At 45.3% G+C, this 23421-nt stretch overlaps 1 protein-coding gene and 1 long non-coding RNA gene across 5 annotated transcripts in view; one reads left to right on the top strand and one right to left on the bottom strand.

Annotated features, from left to right (window-relative positions):
• Positions 1 to 23421, bottom strand: part of LOC123506943 (serum response factor-like) — a 265489-nt gene that overhangs the window by 189026 nt on the left and 53042 nt on the right. The window lies entirely within an intron of this gene.
• LOC123506945 lies at positions 1125 to 17302 on the top strand. The gene is made up of 2 exons (XR_006675555.1): positions 1125 to 2569; positions 16610 to 17302. It is a non-coding gene; the product is annotated as an uncharacterized LOC123506945 (long non-coding RNA).

Genomic DNA, 23421 nt, shown 5'->3' with positions numbered 1-23421 from the left:
CAAGGTTGAACAGTGTGTGGATACGGAAACAAGGTGGTAATAGAAAAAAAAAAAGTGCGATTAAATGTCTTCCTTAGTCGTGTAAAGCATATAGTGAACAGTTCTGAGTGTAATGTAATGTTAGAGAGTTAAATAAAATCGAGAGACATGGTTGAAGATTGTGTGGATACGGAAGGTAAAGAGTAAAGTGTTCTGAGTGTAAAGGTAACTCGTTGAATAGAGTAAAGACATGGTTGAAGATTGTGTGAGTACGGAAACAAGGCGATAACAAATAACATACACGATCAATTCATCTATTACGCTAATAAACCAAAGGAAAATGACTTAAAAGATTGTGTGGTTGTCAGGTAAAGCATAAAGTGAGGTGTACTGAGTGTAATGTGATAATAAATCGTTGAATAAAATAAAGACAATTGAAGATCGTGTGAATATGGAAACAAGGTGATAACAACTAACATGCAGGGTCAATTCGTCTGCTGTATTACGCTAATAAACCAGAGAAAAATGACTTAAAAGATTGTGGTTGTCAAGTAAAGTATAAAGTGAGATGTACTGAGTGTAATGGTAAATCGTTGAATAAAATAAAGACATGGCTGAAGATTGTGAGAGTACAGGAACAAGGCGATAACAAATAGCATGCCGAGTCAATTCCTCTTCTGTGGATATTACGCTAATAACAAGAGATAAATGACTTAAAGATAGCACTGATACACACACACTGATAACAAAAGATAAAGATATGTGAGAGCAAGACCATTTTTCATTTAAAGAGTAGAGAGTAAAATCAGCTTTCTTTGTATTCATGAGAAAGATACATGTTAAATCAAAAGTTACGGACATTTTTCCTCTATCAAAAATTTCTATTGATTCAGTAAGATAAGATAAAATAAACAAATATATAAATAGACAGAAATAATTAAATAAACAGATGGGCAGCTAATCAAATACAAGAGTAAATACATAAATAAATACAGATATACAATGGCGTCACCAGCACACCTCTTCATAACATTCACACTTGTACTGACACACACAAAGACAACTCATTCCACATCATACACATAAATGAACAGGTAAATGAACGAGTACATGACCACCACAGCTCTCGGTAACACAAACCTGGCATTAATGACCGCCAAGCAACACCAGGGAGCGTAATGCAATAATCTAATACAACACAACACAATACACGCGGAGCCACGAAGCCGCAGGAATGTGTGGCCACTTTTTCCCCTCCCCAGCCTGGCCTCGTCCCCGCTCAGGCATCCACACCTGTAATTTCTGGGGACTTTTACGATCTGACAGCCATTTGTGCTTCCCCGAGAACTTATGACGCGGCGATGACAATGTGACCCCGCCAGAATACCAAGGATGCGGGAAAAGCCTCTCCGTAACGCCCATAAAGTCAGGAGGGATTTGTTCTTAGCATCTTCTTCCCGCCACCGCCTCGCAGCCTGGCCTTGACGCAGCCCCAGACACCCGCTAGTCCCCAGCCAGCCACCCAACCACCCAACTACCCATCCATCCAGCCAGCCAGCCAGGACCACCACCGCGAGGCCTCATCTGGTGAAAAAAATGGGGCTCTCGATAAGGTGGCGATAGCGCGGATCACTTCGTCCTCGTCACGGCGACTCAAGTGGTCATTAGGACGGCGAGGCGGCGGCGCGTGAGGGGCGGCGATGGCCAGGCTGAGGGGAATGGTGGGTGGCGGCGAGGGGTGCGGGAGGCAGACAAGGGTGTGATGACTGAGGGTAAGCGTGACGGGAGGCAGAAGGGCAAGGCAAAGAGAGGGTGAGGGTGAGGGTGAGGGGAGAGGAGGCGGCGAGTGGTCGATGCAAAGGTGAGGGAAACGTGCCTGAGGGGAGGGCCAGGGGGGCGCGGCGCGGCAGCAGGAGGCACATGCTGGGCTGGCGTGGCTCGCCGCCTGCCCACCACTCCCCTCGTACGGTGGGGACTCCGGCCTGACGGTATCGCACACCGCCGCACTCCGCCGCACGCCCACCGCGCCGGGCGGCAGCCCCCGGCACCGCCTAGCCTCGCCTTGGTGCGTCGCGTCCCAAGGCAATTAATTGGCGGGAATCGCTGCCTCATGACAAATGTTCTGTAATTCCCGAAAGAAAAGCAACCAGAGCAGGTGACGGCCAGGAAATCCTCACACGACAGCTGGAAAAGGAGGAGCTGCTCCCCGCTCAGCCAATCAGCGGCGAGAACAGCAAAGGCGTCCCTCTGAGTGGCCGAGGGTCTCCTTCACCGGCCAATGAGCGGCGCCGTAGGAGGTAGGAGGCGTGGCCTGGTGGAGGTCGAGGGAGTCGGTATATAATCCGCGGACCGTCGCGCGCGCGAGCTTTCCAGTCTTCCCTGAGCGAGTGACTCGCGCGGGTGCCGTGTCCCGCCGCCTGGCCCCGCCTCCCCAGCCGCCTCCTGCTCCGTCGTCGTTGTCGTCGTCGTCGTCGCCGCCGCCGACGCTGCTGCTGCCACCACCACCGCCACCACAACGCCACGCAGGCAGCCCTCGACAATGTGCGCGCCCCGCCAGCCAGGCCCCGACCAGCGGCACAACACCTGTTCCGTGAGTCACCTTGTCTCTTGGTACCGTTAGTCAGACGCAGCCATGCCCCGCGCAGGGCCTCCTTTACGGGGCCGCGGGGACAGGTAAGTCATCGGCAGGATGTGCAGTAGTTAGTGGCGCCGCAGGTGTGTCGCCCTGCAACAGGTGCACAGGCCGCCTGCTGCTGCCTACTCTACGGCCTTCCCTCCTCTTGCTTCAGCAGCCCCCCCCTCCCCCCCTCCCTATTGCCTGACCCATGGGCCACGCTCCCCACGTTCTGTCACCACCCCGTACCCATGCTGCGTCCCGCCCCTGCCACGCGCTCACCCTGCCCCACCCACACCCACTCTCCGCCCTCCCCCTCCCCCTCAGCGGCACCAGTTAGTCATAGTGAGAGGCTCAGGCACAGGTGTTCCCGGGGCAGGTGAGTGCCCAGGTGAGCTGCCACCTGCCCCGCGGGTGTGACAGCGACAGGTAAGAACATTTGCATTGACCTGTTTATATTAATATTGATGTGATGTGCTTTGAGAGATTAATGATGGGGAGAGGAGGAGGAGGGGGGAAGGGGGAGGGGCGTGTGTGATAGGGAGAAGGGAAGAAAGCTTCAGTTGGGGGAGAAAATTAGAGGTAGGGAGGAAGTTACTGTATGAAGTGAAGAGAAGAATGTTCGAGAATGTGGCGGCAGAAACAAGGAGAGGGGGAGGAGAGGAGAACATTGCGAAGGGGGACGGAACAGTTACGGGGAAAATGGGGAATAAATCTAAAAGGAGACAGAAAGGAAGGAAAGAAAATTGTAAGGATGACCGCACGAGGAGGGGGGCGGAGAAAATGGGTGATGTTGCTGTGATGATGGGGGGAGGGGTGTTACCGTGAGTGAATGGGTATGAGGGTAAATGAGGGGAGAAAGAGGGAGGGGAGGGCAACTATGTAATGGGGAGAAGACAAGAGAGGAGGGGAATGGTGGGGAGTTACTAAGTGAAGGGGAGAGGGAAGGACCGTATCAATGAGGGGAGGGGGTGCTACGAAGGAGGGGAGAGAGGAAGGAGGAGAAGGGGAAGAACTTTAGTGATTGGGGGAGGGGAGATACCGTGTAATAAGAGAGGGGAGAGTAAGTGGGGAGAATATAGAGGGGAGGATATGGCTTGAACTGGGGTGAAGAAGATGGGGGGGGAGTGAGGGGAATTACTGCGTGTGGATGAAAGGGAGGGGAAAGAAGATGATTTGAGGGGAAAGGAAGATCAGTAAGTTGGGGATGAGGGGAAGAGGAAGAGAAAAATATGCTTAAGAAGAGAGGATAAAGAGGGAAGGGCTTAGCATGGCTTGTACAGAAGGGGAACGAGGGGAAATACCGAAAGAGAGAAAGTGAGAGTATGTGTGTTTCTGGATGGTAAGGATGGAAGAAAAAGAAGGGAAGGAAAGAAAAGATGACGGGATATAATTAGTATGGATGATGGTGAGGGGAAAAAAATATAAGTAGGAGTGAGGGGGGTGAGAAAGTTTCAGTGAGGAATGAAGGAGTAAATTTGAGTCTTACTTCGGTGAAAGGAAGAAGAAAGCGAGGGGAGGGGAGGGGAGGGAGGATTACTGCAACAAAGACATATGAGTTGTAGGGAGGCGGTGGAGTAGTGGATAAGGTGGTGAGCGTGGGATCGGGCAAACGTCCACGTGTAGGTAGGAATCCCACCAAGTACGGCCTTGAAACTTTGCCATTTGTCGAGTGGTTTAAAGTCACCTACATGTCACTACGATATCCAGGTGCTAGGTAGTTCCACCAAAGATGCGCTTGGGTGGTGATATGGGGCCTAATATGGGTACCACTATAAATAAAATTGCCTGCGCCACTAATGGGTGGAAGCTTAACAGCACTTCCAATACTCTTCAAGTTACCTACAGGCGCTATAGGCCAGGACATTAAAAAAAGAAGTATAGTGAGGAGATATGAGGGTGACGGAAAAGGGGAGGAGAGTAACTGAGTGCAATGACCGGGAAGGGGAAAGGGGAATTAATGTAGGAAGCCTCAAGTGAGAATGGAATGAATGGGAAGGGCTGAAAAAAAAAAAAAAAAGCGAGGAGGATAAGGTAAGGAACAGAGGGAAGGGGGGGTGGAAAAAAAGGATGAAACAGGGTAGATATGAGAGGGAGAAGGAGAGGAAGAATTGAGTAGGGAAAAGGTGAAGGAGATGCAGGTAATAATGAGGGAGGAAGAGAGGGAGGAGAGAAAAAATATAAGATAATAGATATGAGGTGGAAAGGATACACTTAGGGGTGAGGGAAGGAGACGAGGAGGAGGAAGAAAGAAAATAAATAAGTCACAGCTTTTGGGAAGAGAGGGGACTTGGAGCTACAAATAGGATAAGAACAGGGATAAAAACAAAATAATCAGGATATTAATAAGAAAAAGAGGAGTTAGAGAGAGTAAAAACCAGAGGATATTGATGAGATAAAACAGTCATTGAAGAAAAAAGGGAAAGGCTTGAGGGAACAGTAAAATAAGAAGGATAATAACAGGATTAAATTGCGAAAATAATAAAATAAAAATTGGGAGTTTGAAGGAATAAGACAAAGAGGATATTGACAGCATAAAACCATTGTAGAAAAAAAAAAAAAGAGGAATGCTTGAGGGAAGGATAAGATAAGGATAATAACAGGAATAAAAAGATGAAGATATTGAAAGAAAAATTAGGAGTTTGTAGAATAAGACAAGGAGGATATTGATGGCATAAACAGGGTAATACAAAGAAGAGGGCAAAGTTTGATAGGAAGAGAAGATACGAGGATTAATGATAGGATGGAATGATCAGGATATTAATAGGAAACTTGTGCTTGAGAGGAAGACAAGAAAGATAATGATACGATAAAATGAGTTGGATATTGAAAAAAAAAAAAAGGGTGAAGTTTGAGAGAAGGGAGAAAACTATACTGATTGAATAAATAGCTAGAAAATTGGAAAAAAAAAGATACTGATTGCGTAAAACAGCTTGGATATTGGAGAGAGAGAGAGAGAGAGAGAGAGAGAGAGAGAGAGAGAGAATCGGTTTGAGGAATAAGTGTCGAATTGTTGGTGGTGAGGGCTTAGCTGTCATGAGGTTTAGCCAAAGGAGAGCTCAAAGCAGACGAAATGTAGAGGCGGCTCTTTGCTACGGCCCTCTCTCCGTATCACCGTATCACACGTGGCGCATCGGTAACACGGCAACACGTCGGAGGGATTGTAACTGAGATCGCTGGAGCTGTATCAAAGCGTGCGGGTGATTATTATGCAGGGTAGAGGGGGGGAGAGGGAGACATGGAACTGGGGGAGCATGTGGGGGGAGTTGCGCCCCAATAAACCCCACTAACCCCCCTTACATATCCCCCCACCTCTCCCCTCGTCATTGCGACACTCCCTCTCCGCCCTGTCCCTACCCTTCTCCACGTCCCCTCCTCGCTCCAGCCTGGTTGTCCCCCAAGCCCCTCTTCTACCTGGCTCTCCCCACACGCCCCCACCGTCCCCCCGACGCCCCCTAATCCAATAACAAAGACTGGCAGGCGTGGTGTGTTTCCGCGTCCACGCCAAGGTCAGACAACGAGAGCTTAGTGGCTTGTAGGGTTTCTGTTGCCTCTGCTCCCTTCCTGCAGGCGGGGAGGAGGGAACGCCCTTTCTTGGTACGAACTGAGGCCGCACTGCTGACGAAGGGGTACCGATGGGCGGGTGCTAAGTGGGGTGACGGGGCTAATGGCTGAGTGACGCCAGATATCCTGATGGTGATATGAGATAGGCAGTGTCTAAGGTGGTGCTGAGTGATCTGCTGACGAAGGGCTGAGTGCTGAGTGAGAGGTGCTGAGTTGGGTAATAGTGGAAAGTTTAGGAGTAGGCTTGTATTGAGTGGGAGTAATAGTATCTGCTGACGAAGGCTGAGTGCTGAGTGGGGTGAAAAAGAGGGAGGGATAGGTAACACTGAATCTGCTAACGAAGGGATGGGGGTACTGAGTGGAGGTGTGGGGGGTGACAGTGCTAGGCGGAAGGTATTCATTCAGTGAAGGCTAAAGTGCTGAATGTTACAATGGGCAGGCAGTGACTGAGAGAATGGTGCTGAGTGGGAGAAAAGGAGAAACAGGAGTGGGCTATTGATGAGTGGGGAAAAAGGTAAAGGGAAATAAAATAAAGAATAGGTGAGTGGGGAAGAGATGGCAGGTGAAGTGAAGTTCCTGTTGTAACGGTGCTGAATATTGAGTGGGGTAATAGTGCTGAGTGGGAGTGGTGAACGAGACATGGGCAGCCGAGTTAGAAATTAAATTAAATGAGATAAACAAAATAGCAACGGTGCTGAGAGAAGAGGGAAGCATGAGTGGGGGAAGGTGCTGAGTGGGAAAATTGGGTTACTGAGCTGCAGTGCTGAGTGGGCTGTGGTGGTGAGTCAAACGCTGAGTGGGGATGTCAAATGAGCTGGCTGTGGCTACAAACTACGAGTGGGGTTAGGATATTGAAAGTAATGACTGGGATAAAAAGTGCTGAGTGGATCCTAGAATGCTTATGAGTGGAGGAAAAGAAGTTAAGGTGCTGGAGTCAGAGTGGGTGAGACAGGAGTGCTGAGTGGGGGGTGAAGGAGGGGAGTGGGGTGAGGAGTCTGAGTGGGAGAGACAGGAATGATGAGTGGGGGGTGAGGGAGGGGAGTGGGGTGAGGAGTCTGAGTGGGGTCTGGACAATAGGAGAGACAAGGAGACAAGGAGTGGGATCACGGATAACATCTTGAGTAGGGTACTTGATGAGAGAGAGAGAGAGAGAGAGAGAGAGAGAGAGAGAGAGAGAGAGAGAGAGAGAGAGAGAGAGAGAGAGAGAGAGAGAGAGAGTACGTAGACGAAAGTTTTGGGTGTGACAAAACCAATAAACCATCACAGTCTTGATTGGGAGGCCATGAGTGAAAATTGAGCGAAAAAAAAGAGAAAAAACAAGAGCGAGGGAATGACTGGCGAGAGAAATGGATCTACTGAAATACTAAAGCGCAGAGTGGAATCAAGGCAATGGGCACGTAAATGGGTTAAGGGTACAGAGTGGATAAGAGTGGGGTGTATTGTATGGACCCACAACATTAACCCCTTCACTACCGGGACACATTTTTTACATTTTTTACATTAAGAAGGGTGTATGAAGGTCAGAATATTAATGGCTATTTTTTATCAGTATCTTAATCACCCACATGAGTTTCTGGAGCTCTCTAAAATCACCAAATAGTCACCAGAATGAATATGGAAAAGCGTCATGGTACTGAAGGGGTTAAACATGGGAGGTCAGAAATTGGTACAAAAGATAGAATGGAGACAGGAAACAAGAGGGGTCAAGCGAGGACAAGTTAGCTATGAGTGGGACCAAATAGTGAGATTGATAGAACAGGAGACACTGATGGTAATAGAATGGAGACAGGAAACAAGAGGGATCAAGCGAGGATAAGTTAGCTATGAGTGGGACCAAATAGTGATAGAAGACAGGGACAAGGTGGTGAGTGGGGACAAGATAGCAATGACTGGAGCTAAAACGGTCAGTGAGGTTGATGGGATGAGGACTGTGAATGGTGATGGTGGAGTTGTGAGTGCGGCCATGGGTGAGTAGGCTGGTGTGGTGAGTGGTGCTGAGTGGGACAGGGGATATTGTGAACCTGTGTGGCATCCGTTTATTAACCATACTGAGTCATCCGTGTACCATTTTGGCTTCTATACTGTTTTAGCATCAAGAAAAATATCAAACGTTTAAAGTTCAATAAGGTTCAAAGGATCGTATTACTAGTGAAGCGATCAGATTAATTTTAGTCAAAGGATCATCACTGCTACGCGCCTCACACTGGTACAATGCATTAAAGATTCTTAACAAATTTAAACTTTTAATCTAAGAGAAATTTACAGCAAACCGATTATTTCAAACACTGCATCACTCTCCTGTGCCATACACCAGACAAGTGCACGTTAAAAAGTCGTATAAAACAATGGTGATTTACGATGAGGTTTTTTTTTTTCTGGTGAGTTGCAGCACCACAGCGGCGCCACCATCGCCACAGGTCACCTCTGCACCATGTGGCTAGCGGCTGGTGACACTATCCCGGCTATCTTACTGTCTTCTTTCAGTAATCACACCTGAATTTATCAAAGAAACTGAAACTATACACACTGAAACTATTTGAACTGTTTGATCACTCTTTTGTTACCAATCATGCTTTTTTATCATTCCACTTTGATCTCGCCCCACAACGTTTTATTAAGACTAAGGAGAGACCAGCGCAGTCCAGCGTTATAACAAGACAAAGATCAACATGGACAATCAGCTGTACAAGACATTCGGTTCCCTTAAATCGCCACTCAGCATTCCATCAAGGTGTTCATTACGTGCTGAATGCGATCTAGTGACGAAAAGTGTATCATAACATTTTTCATCTCCTGTTATCGTGTTTGTGAACTTACTCCAGATATATTCCATTATTCAGCTTTGTCTAAAATTCAACGAGCATTTTTCATCTTGACTAAGCGTTACATTGCAAAACCATCCCTGAATACCACAAATTTGATAAGGGAAAATGCAACACCATGATTACGTAGTGGAGAGGAACATACGAGAACTGCTTTTCGCTCTCCAATACCGTAAGGAATGAACACTCACTCACACGTGGACTACCTTCACTACTTTCAAGGCAGCGAAACGTCACATTCCAAAAGCATACTTCGATATCACAACTTTCATTCAGTGCAGGACAATTCTGTGTTATGTTGGTCTGGAATATGAGTGAGGAATGAAGAACAACAGCCATGCACAAGTCCACCTAGTCTGCGGGGAAGAACAGTACAGATCGTGGCGCTGCCTTGGTTTAAATGGACTCAGAAATTATCGCGGCAGAAGTGTTGAGCGTGACCACAGTAATTAGAGAAGCCAAAATGCTGCGGGAACAGTAATTAGTGAAACAGATGCCGAGAGGAACCACAGTAATTAGTGAGGCCCGAGTGATGAGTGGGGTGACAGTAATGAGAGTGGTGAGATGGAGATGTTAGGGAGGCAAATGTGAAGGAGAGTGAGAGGGTGAAGAAAGGGTGAAGAGTGGAGATTAAGACTCGATTAGCACAACAATCAGAGAGGGGCCTGAAATAATGAGTGGGTTGATGGAACAGACGGGCTGTGGGAGTGGCCGGGGGTGTGAAGTGTGATGGTAGACTGAGCGGGGAATAGCAGTGAAGTCCAGGCATGTAAGGGTGAGAGGGACTTGTGGGAAGAGTGCATTGAGTGGGGCCAAAGTAATGAGTGGGCCAAGTGGATAAGACTAGGTGAGGATGGATTATGGCCCACGGTACTGGGTGAGGTGAAGACACAGTGGAGAGGTGAAGTGGGCTGAGGTGGTGAGTGGGAACATTGTGGTGAATGAGCAGAGGAGTGGCGTGGCTGGTGTGGTTTGAGGCCAAGGCAGTCACCACCGCTAGGATAATGAGGAGGGTGAGGCAAGGTGGCAACTGGATCCACTCTAGTGTCTGGGATCACGCCACGAGTGGAGCTTGTCTCCTGACGCCAGGGTGCTGAGGACGCCGTGGTGCTCAGTGGACTCAGGGCAGAGGGTGGAGCCAGGTGATGGAGCAGGAGGAGGGCACAGAGGTTGAGTTGTGTGCTAGGTGCTGAATGAGGTCACGGGGTGTGTGTGTGTGTGTGTGTGTGTGTGTGTGTGTGTGTGTGTGTGTGTGTGTGTGTGTGTGGTGCTATACGTAGTACCCATCTGACAGACCACACTGGCGCGCGGAGCAAGGTGGCGTGGCGGGGAGGGCAAGGGCGAGATGACGAGATCATGAAGCTGTCACGACTGCACAGTCCGTCATGCTGCCTCCCTCGCCCTGATCACAGGCGCCGAGCCGCGAGGCCACGTGGCGGGGGCGGGGGCAGTGGGGGGAGGGCCGCGTTGGGCGCCTGATGGTGGGTTGCGTTGTCGTTGCTCCGTTACGCCGAAACACAAGGCAAATAACGCGTGTTGTCGTGGGTGTCGAGCACAATGCGCCAGACACAAAGGCCCGCCACTCTTCGCTCACGCCTCACCCCTTCGCTCACCACGACCAGCGGCTCTCCAGCCCACGGCGAGGCGTGAGGCCCATGGACGCCCTGGGCTACCTTTCTCACCTCCACATCTCACAGGTGGAACAGAGAGGGCAAGGCGGGGCAGCGAGGAAGTGGAGATAATGCAGGGAGAAGGGACAGGTGCAGGTGGTAAAAGGTACGAGGAAAAGAGGGTGGGAGGGAGGGAGGGCGGGGTGGTGGAGGCGGGCAGGGTGCGCGGGACCCACTGGCAACACGGCGGCTGCTGCTCCTCGCTGGCTTTCCTCGGCTCACCTGTTACGTTATGGCGTCACTGGCGCGTCCCTGTCACCATTACCGCTCTAATCCCTTGGTAAGCGGCAAGGTGAACCCCTAAATGAGGCCCCTGCATGGCTATCAGTAGGCAGCGAGGCTCTGGGGGCGGCACGCAGGGGGGCCATGGAACACTGCCTCCTGCAGGAAGGCAGCGCCGCTCATCTCGCTCACACCACAAAAACGCGCCTGGTAATTGTGCGAGGCGCCGTGCGGGCACCAGCACAGCGGGCCGCCGGGAGCCACGGGGGAGAGTGGCGCGTCTGGAGGAGAAACGACGCCGTCAAGAACAACAAAACACCTCCAGAGAAAGGCGAGCACCACCGCCACTCACCGCGGCCCAGGAGCCACCCCTGCCACCCCTGCCTGCTCTGCCACGCCAGCCGGGCCAGCCGGGCGGCAGCCAGCAGGAAGCCGCCAGGGGCAGCGGCAGCAGCAGGCAGGAGACAGAACCCAACAAAAAAATGGGAGAAAGGCCACTGGCTGGGTAGGCGAGGACACCGCCATGCACCCACTGCCCGGCGCCTCCACCTCAGGCGGATGAACACGCCAGGTGTGGGTGGAGGGCGGCGGGCGGGGCAGGGCGGGGCGGGCGCGGCAAAGACAGGGCAACCAGGGTCGTGTACACACACTCGCCCACCACACACACACTCAGGCCCGCCTCGACTCCCGCAAGGCCAGGCCGCCTTTCACCACGCCGCAGCCACCCCCACCACGCTGCGTCACCCCCACCACACCTCCACAACTTCCGTCACCTCCGCCACACCGCGTCAATCCCGCCACGCCGCGTCACCCCGCCGCAGAGTCCATCACCTCCACCACATCATAAGTATCTACCACACAAGCCACCTCACTTTCACCACATGAGCGCGCCACCACAAAACACCACCACCACCACACAGGTGCGTCATCTTCGCACCAATACACCCCACCACATTATACGCGTCACCACCACGCCACACCGGCACAACCAAAAATTAAGTACGTCACCACCACACACCACACTGCTTCAGCCCTCCCTGGCCCGCGGCACGTCACTCCCACCACATCCGTCCATCAACATTGCAACACAACACCACAACAACACCACTAACCACCACCACCCCTCTCCAGACACCCCCGCCCACAACACAACGCAAACACCCATTACTCAAGACACCAACGCACACCACCACGCCCGCACACCATCGCAGCGCCCTCAGCCACGCCCAAGTTTTCACACACCGCACCACCACCACCACCACCACTCACAAGGGCGGCGGCGACGGCGATGGTGGTGGTGGTGGTGGTGAACTAACTAGCAGAAAATCAAGCATCTCATCCTTTATCACGGGGAGAGGTTGTGGCGGTGGCGGTGGTGGTGGTGGTGGTGGTGGTGGTGGTGATCCCCTGCTGCGGCTGCCCGTGGGAGGAGGATACCAAGAATATTCCACTCCTGCGATTTCTCCTCCTTCTCCTCCTCCACATCCTTTTCCTTCGTCTCCTTCAGTAGCAGAGCGAGAACATTTTCCCACACTCAATAAGGATACTAATATTTCACCCCCCCCCCTCCTCCTCCTCCTCCTCCTCAGTAGTCAAGCAAGAGGAAAGAAAATGTTCAGTAAGTCATATGTAGTGAAAGTAACGAAGCGAAACAAAACATGCTGGAATATTCTAGTGTCAGGTCGCCGCCGCCGCCTCCTCCTCCTCCTCCTCCTCCTCCTCCTCCTCCTCCTCCTCCTCCTCCTCCTCCTCCAGTAGATACAAGCACTCCTCCCTCCTCTTCTACAGCATAAAGACGAACGTTAAATAGATTACGTTTATAAGAGAGAGAGAAAGAAAACACTTAAATCAACAAGTTTATCTTATGCGTACGAAAGACAAAGGTCACACACACACACACACACACACACACACACACACACACACACACACACACAGAGACCTGAACGAAACGACCTACATGTGTACCTGTATTCGTTTAGAGAGAGAGAGAGAGAGAGAGAGAGAGAGAGAGAGAGAGAGAGAGAGAGAGAGAGAGAGAGAGAGAGAGAGAGAGAGAGAGAGAGAGATTTTATCGGCTAAAATAAATGTCAATCTATAAATAAAACGATCCAAACAAAAAAAAGACTGAAAGAGAGAGAGAGAGAGAGAGAGAGAGAGAGAGAGAGAGAGAGGGAGGGGGAGGGAAGTGCGATGACTCAGAGGGAGTTAGCATGCAGGAGAGAGGGAAGGGAGGGAGGGGGAGGTAGCGGCCCAACTCCTTTTATGGTGCCACTCATTGATGCCCTTGAACCCCCTCTTGAACCTCTCTCTCTCTCTCTCTCTCTCTCTCTCTCTCTCTCTCTCTCTGAAGGGGAAGAAGCAGGAAGACGTGGGAGGAATGATGGTGAGATGACAGGACGACTACGAGGAGGAGGAGGAGGAGGAGGAGGAGGAGGAGGAGGAGGAGGAGGAGGAGGAGGCAGGGACCATATATGACCATGATGTTAAACAGTTACGCACCAGCCAAACATGGTCCGCAATAGGCAATTCAGGGTTATCTCTCTCTCTCTCTCTCTCTCTCTCTCTCTCTCTCTCTCTCTCTCGTTTCCGTAACTTCACCTTCTATGATTTGTTCTCGTGTCCTAATCTCTCTCTCTCTCTCTCTCTCTCTCTCTCTCTCTCTCTCTCTCTCTCTCTCTCTCTCTCACGAACTGATTACGTTTCCTGATTGACTTAACCTCTAGCGTCGTGTGTCGTGTCGTGGTGGGCGTGGCTGTGAGCGTGGGCGTGCTTTGTGACAATATGGGTGCGTGGTGGGCGTGGTGGGTATGTGGGTGAGTGTGAGTGAGTAAGAGTGTGAGTTAAGGGTGTGTACGTATACTGAAGGCGTGGGTGAGTGAGTTGAGGGTGTGGTGTGGTGAGGTGTGGTGAGGTGAGGTGAGGTGAGGTGAGGGGCAAGGGCGTGGGCGTGGCGGCAACAACGGTGTGGTTTGGCTGGGTATGTCAAGGTGTACCAGCCACACACACACACACACACACACACACACACACACACACTGACGCAGAAAAAAGTTCGGGGGTGGCCCACTTCCTACTGCCGCCCACACCTCCCTCAGGAGCCAAGGATTTTCTGGAGGAGGAGGAGGAGGAGGAGGCTTTGGGCTCTAGCTGAAGGAGGGAGGTCAGGTAATGAGTAGGTGTAAAGAGAGATATTGAAAAAAATGAAGCGTAGGAGTAAGAATAATTGGAAGGAGATTTAGAAGAAAGAGAAGGAGAGGTGAAGGAGGAAGGTGAAGTAATGAGACGCATAAAAGATAAAGATAGAAACAGAGAGAAGGAGAAAAAGAAAAGTAGGATGGAGAAAGAGGAGAGTTAAAGGAGAGAGAGATGAAGTAATAAAAGAAATAAGAGAACAAAAAAGAGAAAGAGGAGAGATATATATATAAAGATGTACAGGATGGAGGAGAATAAAGGGAGGTATGAGAGAAGAGAGATAAAGTAATGAGAATAATGAGCGAGAAAAAAAAAGAACACAAATTTAAAAGAGATGAAGTAATGGGACAAGTAAGCGATAAAAATAGATAAATAACAATGAAAGCGGTGAATGTGTTAAGAGAAGTGAAGAGGAGGAAGAGATAGACAAGAGATGGTGGACTCTTCTCTCACCTCACCTCCTCAGCCTCTTTGCTACGTGTTCTCCATGAATCCCTCTAAAGTGCTGCTTAAAATACCTAACATAGCCTGCCCTAACCTGCCCCGAGACTGCCCTAACCCGGCCCGGACAGGTAGGCAGGGGGGCTCCTTATAAGGCAGTGCGAGCGGTGGGTCAGGTAACACTATCACAGGTAACACGTGAGCTAACTCCACACAAGTAATACAAGAGGCAGGTAAGACTAGGGGCCAGGTAAGACTATAATGCCTGGTAACATGTCAATTAGTAAGTCAGGTGAACAAGGTAGGTACGTTGAATTAAATGAGGTAATGCTGATAGCTGGGTAATACTGATTAAGGCTAGGTCATTTGGTAAAGGGAGACAAGACAGGTGACTAATGAAGATGTAAGGACGAGGTAATGTTGCTGATTAGGTGAGAAGCATGACAGTTACGTACCGAGTCCCTCAAGAACCAGGTACGGCGAGACAGGTTAGCACAGTCAGGTAACTAACTAATTAAGGGAAGAATTAAATAGGTAACGCGGAGACACGTACACCAGGTAACAAATAATAAAAACCAGGTAACGAAGACGAGGTAACAATTATAAACCAGGTGACACAGAGTAACCCCGGTAATAATGACGAGGTAACGAGATGTAGGTAACAACATAACAACACAGGTAACACAGCCACGTAATATAAGAGGCCAGGTAACACTTAAGAGGTACACAGGTGACTCAGGGGCCTGATAGCACATCGGACAGGTAACATGCCACCCAGGTAATGCCAGCCAGGTGCCATTAGTCAGGTAAGCGAGACAGGTAACTGATATACATACACACACACGAGAGAGAGAGAGAGAGAGAGAGAGAGAGAGAGAGAGAGAGAGAGAGAGAGAGAGAGAGAGAGAGAGAGAGAGAGAGAGAGAGAGAGAGAGAGAGAGAGAGAGAGAGAGACTTTTTCATATCAAACATTTACTTTCTACGTGTCAGTCTTTCTTCCATTCAAAGGTAAGAGAAGAACAATTATTGGGAGTGAATTCAGCGTTGTAAGATGGTCGTGTGTTGGTGTTCCCGTAATGAAAGCTGGCGGGAATGTGGTTATCATGTTTTTCTTCTTCATATTTGTAATTCTTCGCAAATATTTGACGTTACTTCATCTCTGCGTTTCCTTTCTCCTTCCCTCCCTCCTCCTCCTCCTCCTCCTCCTCCTTCTCCCTCTCCCTCCTCCTTGTTCTCTCTCTCCTCCTTCTCCTCCTCCTCCTCTTCTTACTTCTTGCGTGTCCCTCATTCTCTCTCTCTTTCTCTCTCCCTCTTCTCTGACACTGATCCACACCTCATCTCTCTCTCTCTCTCTCTCTCTCTCTCTCTCTCTCTCTCTCTCTCTCCACACACCTTACAGGCTCAGTCCACCTCACTCTCCTCCACCCCCTCCACTTCAAAAACCCCTTCCTCCTCCTCCTCCTCCTCCTCCTCCCTCCTCCTCCTCCTCCTCCTCCTCCTCCTCCTCCTCCTGCGCCCACTCTTCTCCCCCTAACTACTCCACCTCCAACGCTAGCATCCTTCCAGTGTCTTCATCTCCCCTCCTCCTCCACCTTTCCCCCCATGAACCACCTGTATCTTCCCCCCTCCTCCCCCACACCCTCTGCCAGCAACAATGCCCCTCCTAACACAGTGAAGTGCTCAACCAATATACCTTTTTCTTCCCCCCCTCGGCCCGCCACGTTCTCCCCACCTTAAGAGTGCAAGGCTAACATAGTGTCTCTCTCTCTCTCTCTCTCTCTCTCTCTCTCTCTCTCTCTCTCTCTCGTCCTTCCTTCCTTCCTTCCTTCCCACCTCTCTCCTCTCCTCCTCTCTCTCTCTCTCTCTCTCTCTCTCTCTCTCTCTCTCTCTCTCTCTCTCTCTCTCTTCGTTTGTCTCTCTTCTTTGTATCTCTCTTTTCCTCAACTTTTACCTTCCTTCTATTTTCATCCATCCAGTTTCTCTCTCTCTCTCTCTCTCTCTCTCTCTCGCTGGTAAATCTTCCCACCCCCTCACTTCGTTTTCTGTTCGTTTCCTTCTTTAGTGTATTCAACTGACGCCACGTTTTCTTTTTCCTCTTCCAGGTTGTGGCCGCGGTTTTGAGGCGCTCCAGTCACTACCACCACGCCGCGCACCACCACCACCACCACCACCACTACTACCGCGCCTGTCACCCCGCCTTCCGTCACCATCATATCATCACCATTTCATCACCATCTTGCTATTAATTTGATATTATTGTTTATGTAATGTTTGGTTAGGTGTTTTGTGTGTGTGTGTGTGTGTGTGTGTGTGTGTGTTTATATCCAGTTTTTTTTTTTTTTTTTTTTTGGTGTTTGGTGTTTTTGTTATTGTTTAGGTTTGTGGTGTTGTTGGTGGTGTTATTGGTGCTTTGTTTTGTTATTTTCATGGTTTGTGTGTTATTAACTATGGGTGTTGTGGAAATGTTTGTTGTAGTCGTGTGTGTAGTGTTCAGTTTAGTGTTACTGTTCATGTTATCATTACTATTACTATTATTACCATTGCTATTACTATTATTATCATTATTATTATTATTACTGACATTATTACTATTACTGTTTCTTCAATGTTGTAGTTTACGTTATTCGTTTGCACTACAGTTACCATTACAATCCCTATTACTGATTTTTTGCCGCTAAATTTTGACAAGTACACAAAATACATAAAAAACGAGAGAGAGAGAGAGAGAGAGAGAGAGAGAGAGAGAGAGAGAGAGAGAGAGAGAGAGAGAGAGAGAGAGAGAGAGAGAGAGAGAATCCGCTCAATTTTGATAAAAGACAAAATATAACGAAAACTAAGAGAAAAAAATATATAAAAAAAGAACATACGGAAACTTTTGAGAAAAGGGAAAATTTAACAATAAATACGAGAAAAGAGAAAAAAAATATTTTCAACTTTTGCAAGAAAATATAACGAAAACAAAAAAAACTGGAAAAAATATAAGTCCGCTTAATTTTTGACGAAAGATAAAATATATATATAAAAAAGCTAATATTGATAAGAGAAGAAATTGTTATGAAAATTAATCAAATAGACAAAAAAAAAAAAAAATGAAACAAAAACACTTAGACAAACGGACAAGAATCAAGACAAACACTGCAAACGCAAACAAACACAAACACACACATCCAAACTCAACATTCCTGCCATTTATTGATCTTACCAGCAACATTCATTAAAAAAAAAAAAAAAAAAAGAACGCCAAGACAAACGGATAAGACTCAACTCAAACACACAACACAAACAAATCCAAATTCAACATTCTCGCCACATATTTATTTTACCACCAACATTCATTGAAAAAAAAAAAGAAAAAGGAGAAAAAAACAAGAACACTGAGACAAACGGACAAGACAACACAAACACATCCAAACTCAACATTCCCTCCATTTACTGATTTTACCACCAACATTCATTAAAAAAAAAAACACGAAGAGACAAACGGACAACACAAACACAAACACACATCCAAACTCAACATTCCCGCAACATATTGAATTACCACCAACATTCATTAAAAAAAACACGGAGAGACAAACGGACAACACAAAACAAAAACATCCAAACTCAAACAACATATTGAATTACCAACATCTATTAAAAAAAAAAAAAAAAAACGAACACTCAGACACACGGACAACACAAACACACACACAAACACACATCCAAACTCAACATTCCCTCCACTTATTGATTTACCACCAAAATCCATTCATCTATTGGCCGAGCTGCGTTGCCTTTCCTATTTTGTAATCTTTTTGTATCAGTATTATTCTCTCCCTCCCTCTCTCCCTCACTGCCTTCCCTAATATGGCCACTACCACCTCCACCACCCCCCTGCCCACCCTCACCACGCTTCCCTCATTTTCCTTCACTTGCAAAGGTTCTCTCGGCTCTATGTGGGGTGAAGAGGTGAGGAAGAGGTGAGGGAGGGATGGGGTGAGGGAGGACAGGGAGAGAGGAGGTGCTAGGAAGGGCTTTGAACGCAATGTAGTGAGGTTTGGTGAGGGTTGGGTGGGGGTGATGGTGATGGGGGAGGGGAAGGGTTGGGGTAAGGGGTGATGAGGAGGGATGAAGAGGAGAAACGTGGTAAATATAAGGTATGAATAGTTTGTGAGAGGGGTGTGTGTGTGTGTGTGTGTGTGTGTGTGTGTGTGTGTGTGTGTGTGTGTGTGTGTGTGTGTGTGTGTCAGGGAGGAGAGGGAGGCGTGAATGAGGGAATGAGAAGAGAATTATCCAAAGAATGAAGGAAAGAATAGAGAAAATGCGTGAACAGACAGGAACAAAAGATGATAAGCAAAAAGAAAAATAAGAGGAGGAGGAATGAACAGAAAAGAATGAAAGTATAAAATAAAGGAAAAAGGACGAGAAAGAGAAGGGAAAGGAGGAAAAATGAAAAAAAAAAAATAAACGAAAGGAAGGAATAGAACCAGTGAAAAGATTGAGAGAGAATGAGCAAGAAAAGAAAGAAGTGAAAGAATGGAAGAAGAAATTTAACCAAGGAATATATTTTTTCTTTCTTTTGTACGTACCATTAGTTCGTGTGTGTGTGTGTGTGTGTGTGTGTGTGTGTGTGTGTGTGTGTGTGTGAGTTTATTTGTATTACGAGTATATAACAACAAAACAACAACAACAACAACAATAATAATAATAATAATAATAGAGAAAAAGAAACTGACAGAAAAAAAAAAACAATGAATAAAGTTCGCATTCACACCTGCCAAAACAAAAGAAAATCAAGAAAAATAGTAATAAGAAGAAAATAATAATACAGAATACATAATAATTCACACCAACTGTATATTTTTGAGAGCGAAAAAAAAAGAAAATGGAACGAGAAGTAATAAAAAAATAATGTTCACGTCCACACCTAAGACAATAAATAGAACGAAAAAAATAAAAAGTAAGGAAGAAATAAATTGTTGACTTCCAAATTTGCTAAAAAAAAAAAAGTAAGAAAAGAAAGAAAATTGGATACATACACTTTTGTCGTAAAGGGGGGGAGAGAGAGAGAGAGAGAGAGAATAATTGGTCACATCCACAGCTGTCGTAAAGTAAAGGAAAGAAAAGAAAAAAAAAAAGAGCAAAGGAGATAAAACTCGTAATTCACCAAAATAAATAAATAAAGTTAAGAAAAAAAACAGCAAAATAAAAACATCACTCGCCTTTACGACAAGAAAATAACAAAAACAATAGTGAAGATGGACAATTTTGGGAAGTATCACTCGCCTCCTTGAAATAAAAAAAAAAAAAAACGTATCGCTCGCATCTTTTAAAGTGAAAAAAGTATCACTCGCCTCCTTGAAATTAAAAAAAGTATCACTCGCCTCCTTGAAATAAAAAAAAAGTATCACTCGCCTCCTTGAAGTAAAAAAAAAAAGTATCATTCGCTTCCTAAGATTTAAAAAAAAACGTATCACGCGTCCTTAAAATTAAAGTGTCACTCGTCTTCTCAAAAAAAAAAAAAAAAAATACGAAAAAAAAATTCTTTCCCTACAAAAATTGAGGTTTCAAGACATTTATCCCTTTTTTTTGGCTAACTCTCTCCAACCTGCAAGGGGACTGGCAACTTAGTGAGCCTTGTTTTTTTTTTTGTGTTTTTTTTCGCTCATGTTGCCCTTGACCAGGTTTGCCGTCTTACATAATACAAGAAGCAATGCGTGAAGTCTTTATAAGCATCTACAGGCAAGTTAGTGACGGAAAGTATTGCATGTTACGATTTCCTCTCAGTTCAGAGATTGGATGTGGCTGTAGGGCATGTAAAGGTGTCAGACTGGTTGGTAATCAGGTTAAGGTGTAGTAAGTGGCAGTCAAAGAGAACACAAGAACATAAGAAATTGAGGGAAGATGCAAGAGGAGAGTTAAAAATTATTAGCTTTAAAAATTCACTACTCGCTTCGGTGAATATATAAAAAAAAAAGAAACGGTAATTAAAGATAGGTAATTAATTATTAGCTTCAAAATTTACTACTTCGGTGAATATATATAAAAAAAAAAGGGAAACGGAAATTAAAGAAAGGTAATTTCACTAACCATTATTCGCTTTTGTTAAGTAAATATATAAATGAAAAATAAGAACTGCATAAATTACTATAAAAAAGAAACACGAGAAAAGAAAAAATAACAGCAAATTAAAGTCTTAATTTCACAAACCATTACTCGCTTTTGTGGAAAAAAATAACAATAAAAAAACAAGCTAACTTCACAAATCACAGTCAAACAAATAAATAAATAAATAACAAGGGAAAAAAAGGTATAAAGGAGAAAGAAGCATATTAAACACCTAATTTCATAATCCATTACTCGCCTCCGTAAATCAAAAATAAAAAAAAAGGAAAACCAAAATATTAATAACTTCACAAACCGATAAAAATGAAGAAAAAGAATGAAAGAAAAAAAAGATACATTGAGGTCAGCTGAGGCCACAAATCATGTCTCGCCCCAGTATAAAAAGAAGTTCCACTCCCCCCTTCCCCCTTAACGTGTTCCAGTCACTTCCCTTCCCCCCCCCCAGCCAACCCCCGCTCCAAGTCACCTCCACCCATTAAAAAAAAAAAAATAAAAAATTGGGGAGGGCACAGCAAAAAGACGTCAAGAGAGGAACAGAGCAAACAGTTCAGAGGGAAAGAGACACGTTCACCAACACAGGAAAGAATTTTAATACAATGATTTTTTTTTTTTTTTTATGGTAAGAGAAATAATTGTTCCCAGTATCAGTTGTTCACAGATGTTCACTAATGTTCTCTTTGTCTCAGCTACATGGTCTGGTATTGTTGTATTTGTGGTATTTTTTATCTATTTAGCAGGCAGAAATATTACGGCTTGTTATTTTTTTATTCTTTTTATTTATTTAAGAGGTACAAGAGTTTAGTAGTTTTATTTTTATTTGTTGGCAGGAAAATACTAGTTTCTGAATTTAGCAAGCGGGAATTCATCATCCTTTTTTTTTATCATTTATTTAGTAGGTCTTTTTTAATTCGTTGGTAGAAAAATATTAGGAGTCTTTTTCAATTGGTGGATAGGAAAATATTTGAGTTTTTCCTTTCAAATCGTAGAGAAGAAATTATCATGAATTTTTATTGAGGTAAAAAATACTTGGGCTCTTTTTTTTCTAATTGACAGCCACAGGAAACTAATACGGTCTGTCTGTTCCTCGATTTAGCTGGTTGAGTAATGCTGTTTTCTTTTCTTTTTTTATGCGTGAATAAGATTTTTCTTTTTTCGAATTTGCGGCAGAGTAAAATTAGCTTATAAATTTAGCAAGCAAAAATGTACTCCAACTTTTTATTAGCAGGTAAAAAAAACTCAAATTAGCAGATATAAAAAATAAACTAATTAGCAGGTGAAAAAAAAAAGATTAGCACTTTTCGAATTAGCAGGTAGAAAATGTTTGTACTTTTCACATTACCAGACAGAAATAATAACACTTTTTTCAATTAAACACGTGGAAAAGTATCATTTTTAGTTGGCCTGGAAAATATTGCACTTTTCAAATTAGCAGGTAGGAAGCCATTGATACTTTTCTTTATTAGCGGACCAAAAAATATGTTTCCAATCACCAGGTAGATCATCACTAGAATCTCTTTAATTGGTAGGTAGCAAGATGTTGGAGGTTACTTAATCAGCAGACAATTTTTTCTAACTAGCATGTAGAAAAATACTCGATCTTTTTAATTAGCACCTAAAACAGCACGTAGAAAATGAAGAAACGACTCATCTTTTTTGTTAACAGATCAAATAAATTAGCAGATCTCGTTTGTTTTAAGGAATTGTCAAGTACTATACTATACTATATTACTTTTCCTCCGAATCATAAGGCAGAATAAAATTACCACTTTTCCCAATTCATCAGTTGCAAGAATAGTGATTAAACCAATTATCACTTTAATTTTGACTTGGAGTAATAATCAGACTCAATTTCCTTTTTTTTTTAATTCAAACACAGATGGAGAATTGAATAATGCTAATTAACACCTAAACTCTGACGCAGGTGTGGTAATTAAAGCCACCACAATTAACAACCTTCACTCGCTCAGAATTTTAACTACATCATTCAGCGCCTTTGGTTCAGACTCAGGTTAAGTTAGTCTTGTTTAGCTATCCTGATTAACACCTTCCATTCTGCCAGGTGAACAACTGTGACCGCAGGTGTGACATTTGTAATTACCTTCATTAAAAAAAAAACAACAACAAATAGAACACAATGACAAACAGAAAGCACCAAACAATAAAAAAAAAAGCTTTTATTTTGTACGGAAAAACTGAAGGATTATGACGCATATTCCAAATTTTGACAATCCTGGAAATTATGCATAAAAAACGAAACGAAAAACTAAAAGAAAAACGCCAATTTCTATATACAAAAAATGTATATATATATAACAAGAAAAAAATTACGTGCATTCAGTTTTAATGATGAGAATATATAAAAATACAATCAAATATAAATCCAGAATAACAAATGACAAAATAATTTCAATGAAGCAATAAAAAAAAAAGATAATAATCTAAAAACGCAGATTTAGTTTCAGGGTTAAAGAAAATTAGAACTGTTATCAATTTCCACCTACAAAATCACACTTTAAATTTCTCCATAACAGAAAAAAAATAAAATAAAACAGTTAATAAAAAAAAAAAGAAACCTGATACTGATTTTTATGTATAAGAAAAATAAGATAAAAAAAAACACATTCTTGACTTAGACAGACGCACAAAGCACTAAATAATTCTGTAGCAGCGCAGTGGAAGGCAAAGAGGCAAGCACACGTCTCACAGTAACCTAACACGCATATCAACATAGTATCAACAGGTACTAAATTATCAGAACACCTTACATTAAAACTCCAGGAATCATCGTATTAGGACCATCACACGC

Source organism: Portunus trituberculatus, chromosome 21 (genome assembly GCF_017591435.1).
Source record: "Portunus trituberculatus isolate SZX2019 chromosome 21, ASM1759143v1, whole genome shotgun sequence".
Taxonomy (NCBI): domain Eukaryota; kingdom Metazoa; phylum Arthropoda; class Malacostraca; order Decapoda; family Portunidae; genus Portunus; species Portunus trituberculatus.
The sequence above is the reverse complement of the archived record's forward strand: the minus strand, read 5'-3'. Positions and strand labels throughout refer to the sequence as shown.